The 8,570-nt window shown below is 39.0% G+C and overlaps 1 long non-coding RNA gene across 1 annotated transcript; it reads left to right on the forward strand.

Annotated features, from left to right (window-relative positions):
• Positions 1-2,054: 2,054 nt before the first annotated feature.
• LOC118454466 (uncharacterized) lies at positions 2,055-5,111 on the forward strand. The gene is made up of 3 exons (XR_015717112.1): positions 2,055-2,191; positions 2,777-2,901; positions 3,731-5,111. It is a non-coding gene; the product is annotated as an uncharacterized LOC118454466 (long non-coding RNA).
• Positions 5,112-8,570: the final 3,459 nt, after the last annotated feature.

Below are 8,570 nucleotides of genomic sequence, written 5' to 3' on the forward strand. Positions count from 1 at the left end.
ATGACCTTGTGGTACCATATCACCCTATTAGAGCACTTCGCTCTCGCTCTGCAGGCCTACTTGTTGTTCCTAGAGTATTTAAAAGTAGAATGGGAGGGAGAGCCTTCAGTTTTCAGGCCCCTCTTCTGTGGAACCAGCTTCCAGTTTGGATTCGGGAGACAGACACTATCTCTACTTTTAATAATAATTAATAATAATAATAATAATAATAGTGGATTGCATTTTATATAGCGCTTTTCGGGGCCCTCAAAGCACTGTACAATTCCACTATTCATTCACTCTCACATTCACACACTGGTGGAGGCAGCTACAGTTGTAGCCACAGCTGCCCTGGGGCAGACTGACAGAAGCGAGGCTGCCATATCGCGCCATCGGCCCCTCTGGCCAACACCAGAAGGCGGTAGGTGAAGTGTCTTGCCCAAGGACACAACGACCGAGACTGTCCGAGCCGGGGCTCGAACCGGCAACCTTCCGATTACAAGACAAACTGCCAACTCTTTGAGCCACGATCGATTTTAAGATTAGGCTTAAAACTTTCCTTTTTGCTAAAGCATATAGTTAGGGCTGGACCAGGTGACCCTGAATCCTCCCTTAGTTATGCTGCAATATGCTGCCGGGGGATTCCCATGATGCATTGAGTTTTTCCTTTCCAGTCACCTTTCTCACTCACTATGTATTAACAGACGTCTCTGCATTGAATCATATCTGTTATTAACCTCTGTCTCTCTTCCACAGCATGTCTTTTATCCTGTCTTCCTTCTCTCACCCCAACCGGTCGCAGCAGGTGGCCCCGCCCCTCCCTGAGCCTGGTTCTGCTGGAGGTTTCTTCCTGTTAAAAGGGAGTTTTTCCTTCCCACTGTCGCCAAAGTGCTTGCTCATAGGGGGTCATATGATTATTGGGTTTTTCTCTGTATCTATGAAGCGCCTTGAGGCGACTTTTGTTGTGATTTGGCGCTATATAAATAAAATTGAATTGAATTGAATTGAATTGAATCTGTGTGGTAACGACTGGGTTTATTAACAGGACAACGCTACAGTACACAATGCTGTAGGACAAGGGACTTCTTCCAGGAGAATCACTCTTTTGGACCATCCTGCGTGTTCCCCTGATCTAAATCCAGTTGAGAACCTTTGTGGATGGATAGCAAGGGATGTTTACAAAAATAGACAACAGGAGAAATCTTTCCACTCACCTCATGGAAACACTTGCATCAAGCATGCCGCAACGAATTTGTGAAGTGATTAACAATAACGGTGGAGCTACTGATGAACTTTGATTTCTGTTTTGGGGGTTGACCCATATTTTTTGCAGGTGTGGTCCTAAACTTCTGATCAGCTGTAAAACAACCTGTTTCAGTTTAAGCGTTGTTTTCAATAAATTGCATGCTCAAAAAATGTTTTGTCTCGCTCCCATTTCTTCTTGTTGCATACTGAAGCTCTACTTGGAACCTTGTTAAGTTCCAACCATGCAAAATAGGATTTTTTGTCATTTTGTCAAGTGGTCTTAAACTTTTGATCGGGACTGTATTTGTGCTAAGCTTTAGCACTGACGTACATTTATTGGGAATCTTGAAGTATGTAGAGCGTCCCCTCATCATTACTGTTGAGATGGAAATATTTGAAGTGCCTCAATTTGGACATCCTCCTGTGCAAATCTCCTGTCTGGATGTTTGTAAAGTGTTTGTATGGTATAATGAGAATTGTATGGATCAAATGACATGAGCACAGCATGCATGATTTCATGTTACAGGGTGATGTATTTGTTGGGATTTCTCTAAATAACTTCTTTATGAATCGACAGGAGTTTTTACCTGAGGCATGTCCTGTCTCTGCATCAGCAGCAGCAGGAGGAGGCCCCTCCTTCTCCACCTCCTTTTTCTCATGACTCATGTCTTCCTCTTTTTTCTTCCTAGAAACACTTTTGTGCCCTTTGTTGGAGTGCTTTAGCCACGATCACATCAGCCTGCTTTGCAATAAGTAATTATGTTAAGTTACACCCGCTGGATGGATGCTGCACTGTGATTGGCTCTTAAGATTAGGATATATTGGTCAGACACAAACAGAGGTGTCTCAGATGTGACTTTGCCTGTGAGAAACAGATATCTGAAAAATCCTGTCCTGAAATAAGCGTCTGTTTTACGAACGATTAAAAAAAGGTTTAAAAACAGACGAACAACTCACCTGACTGCAGGTAAGAAACACTTAAGAAAAATGTATTTGGTTTACTATAAATAGTGGTTTTACATGGTTTTACTCTGGTTTAAGGACATTTGGCAATAGTGTTCAAACACCGGTTCTCTACTAAAACTGAATCAGACATTTTGGGGACACCAAAACAGCAGAGTTGTAACCACATTTGAGTTTTATTCAAAAAGTCTTAAATTCTATTTAAACACCTGAGGTCTGACATTTTAAGTCTCTCACATTCAGCTCCAGATGTGGACACCTGTTCATGCAAATCAGGGTCAGCTGATCTTAAATCACTCAGTGGAAGATGTTTTGGTAACATCCAGTTAAATGTATTTATGCTCCACAACAAAAAGCTCTGGGTTTGAATGTGCTGACAAGCTGAGTGAGGGGTTTGTGGAGGTCCTGAGGAAGAGGAGGAATTTTTTACTTTAAAGCCATATTTACACTTAAACGGAGAAGGCTGTGTAATGATAAATGAACTACTGATGGTGTATACAGATTACTGAATGAGTGAAGAAAAGCTGATGTGAGAAACAGCCTGTGTAGATGTCAATAACTCTGCTCTGTTATGAAACTCTGAGTGCAGATGGCTGGTCTCTGGTGGATCACTGTGACGATGATCTTCTGTCTGCCTGCTGGAAGTCTGGCTGAAATAGACTTAGAACAGCTCGCAGGACTTGCAAATCAGATAAGGACAAATATCCGAAACGGGTAAGTCAGCATCATCTAAAGTCTCTGAAATTAAATATTTTTTTATTACTTGTTTTCATGTGCAGTCAGGGCTGTTTGGTAAGCTCAACAGGGCTTAGCTATGTAATAAGGTGTTGACATATGGTTACAGGCAGTTATTATAGTGAAAACTAAACTAAAATCTAAAACTAGGTGTGAAAAAACTAGTTCAAAATAAATTAAAAATAAAGAACTAGACTTTTTTAGAAAATAATGGACATGATTTTGTGAATTTGGAAAACTGACTAAGATACAATCAAAATATAGAGGAAGCATCTGTAATGATTTCCTTACATCCTCCATACAATAACTAAAAACAATGCTCCTACAGATTTCTTTATACAGTTTATCACCTTGTTGCATATAATGATGTGTCTCTGTAATTATTGTTGCTCTGATAATTTATTATCCTCTCAGTTCTTATTTCCTGCTGCTCGTTGTCTTTTCACTCTGCTTTCTCTTGTATGTAAAGTTCTACATAAATAAAGCTGAGATAAGAGAGCAGAGATGTAGAGAGGACTACACCTCCATCCAGTCTGGCTTTGTTTCTGGGGACGTTTAGCACCCCGTCTTTCTGGACTGAAAATAATGATATTATTATTATTATGATATATTTATATCGTAACTTTGTATCACTTAATTCTTGTTTTATTGTTCTTTATGTGAAGGGAATTCCCCATAATATGGCTGTCAACAACAACAGTGTACATGTAACAACATACATCTGACATTTATGTTAGCCATCTTTACCAGCTGGCACAAAGCTCTCTATAAACAATGTTAATGTGTGTGTGTTTCTTTTTTGTGACAGGTACGACATAAAACTAATGTATGCTGTGGCTGCAAGGATTCCGAAGGATGGAAACAGAATCTCTTATGACCTGAGAAGGGTGATGCCAAACCAACAGACACAATGGAATGACGGCATCCTCAGCACTCCTAGACTTGTGGTAGCCCAAATAAAACGCGTAACCACTGAGCAAGGAATTCAATATACTGAACATGCTGAGTGGCGTGTTCTGCAGAATCTGCAAAGTCTTGTAGATAACGATGGTGATTTGTTGGTCTTCTTCTCTCGTGCCACTCCATGTTATGAAAGGTGTGCAAATCCTAATGGAAACTTCAGGATCACTGATAGGCTCAGATGTCTCTTTAATGGACATGAGTGGGGTGAAAAGGCGTTTGTGTTTAATGCTTTATTCAAGCCACATGGGGGGAACATTAATTCAAACAGGATTAGTGTGGCCCTGAGAAATATTGGGAACTCCATTGGTCGCGAAAACATATTTCGCTGTTACAAGCCTGATAATGGTCATTTCCATTGCATCAAATGCTTCAGTAGTAATCAGATTGACCCAAACTGTATCTCATAATGCAGCAACTCATTTATGCAAGAAGGAACATTAAAAAAAAATAAGTGAATAAACAAATGTTTTAGAAGCCGAAGTCTCCACTCGTTCACTTTCTTTCTCTAACATGGAATTTACTGTCTGAGTGATGACTCAGTCATTTACAATCCAGCTAGGTATTTATTTATCTTTGCTAACTGATACAAACATAAATCGCTGTTTTTATTCTCATTTTTAAAATAATGCAGCTCAGTTTAAAGGGAATTGCCCTAAAACCTCTGACGATAATCGTGCTGAAACTGATTTGACTGTAACAAATTTATATGGAATGACTCGAATCGAATTGAATTTTACTGCTTAAACAGGCAGAGCCATAAATCCCAGTGAACCTGGAGAGCACCATTTATGTGCTTTTTCACTCACTGTTCATGTTTATTTGAATCCCAGAGGATTAGAGCAAGCAACTAGAAACTAATTACATACATAAGACTCACCTTCAACATTACACATGATTAGTAAACATTATCAAACATAATTTGTTTTGTTAACAGTAGATTATTTACTAAAAGTTAATCACCCATCAGTTTACAATTTATTAAGAATAATTGTTGTGAAGTGTTACTTTTGATGTGTTTGTTGGTGCTTTTATTTTGAATGTTTGCAGCTTCACTTTGAGTGACACCTGGAACTGAACCTGTAACGTCCATGTTAACTGAAGAGAAAGTTGATAGAAAACTGCAGTCTGTATTTACATCATTTTAATGGAGAATAGATGTTTTTACATCATGTGTGTCTTTAAAGCCTGATGAAATCTTCTCTGATTAAAGCTTCGCTCAGCAAACATTCACGTCTCAGTGTGTCAGTCATTTCAAACCAGCTTTAACCTTCATGGTGTCACTGAGCCTGTTTTTCTGCAGACTGCTCTTTAACAAGTACGATAACTTTCTTAATGTTTTATTGTTCTATGTTATATTTCTAATAACCACACGTGTAGACAGATCGTTTTTAAACATCCAGTACACAACAACGATAGTAAAACCACAGAGTTGCTTCATCGTCCTCCACTTCTCATTTATTTTCTGAACTAAAAATCACCACCTGCAAATTCAGCTTCTTGATCAAACTTAAATGGTGTGAATATTCAAAATATGCAGCATCAGTAAAATCATACAAGAAACATAAAAGATATTTTAATTAACTAGTAAAGTGTTTTAGCTCATTATGAATTTTCTTTGTCTATTTCACAAAATTTAATGTGAAATGAGGTTTTACTCTCTGATGGTTTTTGATGGTCAAATTAAAAGAATAAATATTTGTTCGAGTCACTGTGGAGACTCTGAGGAACATATACATTAATTCACTAACATTAACATTAAACACTGAAGTGTTAAACATTAAAGTATTGTTTACACTTTACAACTGTGTTACTGTCATGATGGGCTGTGTGGCAGACAGGAGGGTGGACCCAAAATGCAGGACTCTTGGAGACGGGATTCAACCTCAAAACGCAGCTTTTACTGCTGGAAAAATTAGTGATGTGCCCTGTGTGTCGAAGCGTCGAATCGTGTGTCGGGTAATCTCGGGGGCGTTTCTGTGAAGCGAGTATCGAGGCTTGCTTTGATTACATATGCAGTGACGTTCGAGGCCTCGTGGGCAGTCCGTACCACGTGACTGATTCAGGGACTGGTTCACCGGTTCGCGGCAGATTCGAAATAAAATGGACAGAAAAACACAGCTGATTTCCCATCACACTGTGTTGTGGAATTGGATTACGTACGTGTTACATAGTTACTTGAGCATTTCTTCTTCGATGGAACCAGGAAGGAAGAGATTTTTTATTTCATTTTATCTCTCCTAATAAAGTATGCACACAGTAATAAATATCACAAATGATAAGCACCATAATATAAATAAACAACACTACAGATCCTATAATCTGATTTCTGTCTTTTAGTTTATTAAAAAGTGAAGCGCCAAACACTAGTTTGTGTCATTATCCAGATGTACATAAGCATGATTACACAGGTACTAGCGGGTTTTGATTATCGATTAAAATCAATTCTAGCTTGGATAACGTGATATCGATTCATTAAAATCCTGAATCAATTTTTAATATAAATATTACTACATTTCAACAACCACCAAACAGCTAAAACAGTAAATGAGAGCAGGTACACCGATTCTCCACAAAGACGTAAACACAAAGCGCTGACCCGCTGACGCATCAGAATCAGTGAGATGTCGCCTTTCTCCCCAGACAGCACGGACACGGTCGGGGCTGAAAGCCGACAGCTCACTGATTCTAATCTAAGGCATCTGCTGTGATGCTTACACATTAGATAAAGTCTCGAAAGTGTCAGCTTTCTTTTTATAGTTATAAAAATATGCAAATGTACTGATCTATGATCTGGATTATACTATTGACTGACTGTCTGAGGCTAACAGTTACACAATCATACCAAAACTCTGTCCTGATAGTTTCCACTTTCTCTTTTGTATCACACATACTGAGACAATATTCAGGATAAATAACCAAGAAAACAATTTATTTATTCAGTTTAGAGGTTTACACATCATTATAATCACAGAGCCCGCTTCACTTGAATTATCCACTTGATGGCGCAGTAGAGCAAATGAATCATCACAATGCTTCGAACCATGAGTCGACCAATTGGGTGGAAAGCTTCAGGTTATCATGAGGCTTCATCTCACCATCACTAGGAAAAATCCTCGATAACTTAAACTCACCAAACCAAAACTCAGAACATCCGTACTACAGACTGAACTGGAACAGAGAAACTAAACAGGGACAGGAGACAAAACACAAAGCATATAGAGGGTACGACACGACAGAGAACGAAGGACAGGGCTTCTATACACAGGGGAGTAATCAGGGAATGGGAAACAGGAGGGAGACGCAGCTGGGTGAAATTAGGGCTAACGAGACAGGGGGGAAGTAAAACTGAACACACTGACATCAGACATGAACCTTCAAAGTAAAACAGGAAACAAGAAACAATCTACAACGACGTGGACTTGACAGAGAGAGACAGACTTGACAGAAAATATAACCCGTAACACAAAATCAGACCAGCACAACTCAAGAATCAGAACATAAATCATAATCTAGAAAAACACCAAAGCATAAGAAACACAAAAAGCTCGGTCAAAATGACTCAGAACCGTGACAGTCATGAGGGGAATTTAAGATATGCAGCAAAGAAACCTTGCATCACATTATTTTCACAACTGATTAATATTGTGGTTTCTTTTGTTTTACCTCATTGAATTTCTTTAAATATATAACTAGGTGACAAATGAGAGGACAAAGATAAACCTCTGACTCCTTCAGTGAGGCGATAGGATGGCTCTGCTTTATTGTTGAAACAGGCTCGGCTTGTGTTACAGGGGCCAGGTTGCAGCACTGATGGAGTCAAGAAAACAGAAAATGATTAGACATGTTGTGGTGTGTTGTTGTTGAATACTGCATCATTATAAAGGAGGAGCGTGTGGCTCTGACTGCGACTGTCAGGCCAAAGCTTTAGTGAAATAAAGAGTCTGGATTATTTTAGATTCTTCAGATGATTAAACTGCTCGCTGATAAATTTCTGCGTTCTTCTGAGCAGCTCCCAGCGCCTACATGCCTGCGTATGAATAAAACACTGTAATTGGTTACAGTTTATTCTGCCACAGGATTATTTGTATCTGCTGAAAAGCCTCTTGGTTTGTAGCTGAGCCACCCGGGGAAGAGGAAGTGCAGCCTGTGGTTTAAGCCTGAAGTCGTCCATTTAGCAAATGTCTTGTTTTATCTTATCAGCACGCAGCAGAGAGTTCACAAGAACTACAGAGGACACTTCCTCTTTGTGCATGACACAATTTTTATATGATCCGCCTGTAGTGGAATAATAGTAATAATCATTATTGCTACATGTAAGTACACATGACGCAGCATGAAAACAGATCAAATGTAGAGTCACTGTGGTAACGACACAAGAAAAAAAAGAAACCTGAAACCCTGAAATACAGCTGCCTTTAAGAGCAGACATTTCTACACTTGCTCCTTGTTTTTAGACATTTTTAGGTTTCATATCTTGAAACATCAAAGTTCGTCCTTGAATATCGACAGATATTGAAATTTGTATAAACAACCACAATCTATTTTCCCTCTTCCTTTTGTTGCAATAAAACAAACCCAAACAGCAATAACAATAATATCTCCTGCTCACGTGTAAACTCAGGCACGACTTCTCTTATAATCTCCAATAAACATAATAAAGTTGGTGGCTTTAAAGAAACCAAAGG

The sequence above is a fragment of the Neolamprologus brichardi genome, chromosome 22, assembly GCF_056152115.1.
Source record: "Neolamprologus brichardi isolate AB-2024 chromosome 22, ASM5615211v1, whole genome shotgun sequence".
In the NCBI taxonomy this organism is placed as follows: domain Eukaryota; kingdom Metazoa; phylum Chordata; class Actinopteri; order Cichliformes; family Cichlidae; genus Neolamprologus; species Neolamprologus brichardi.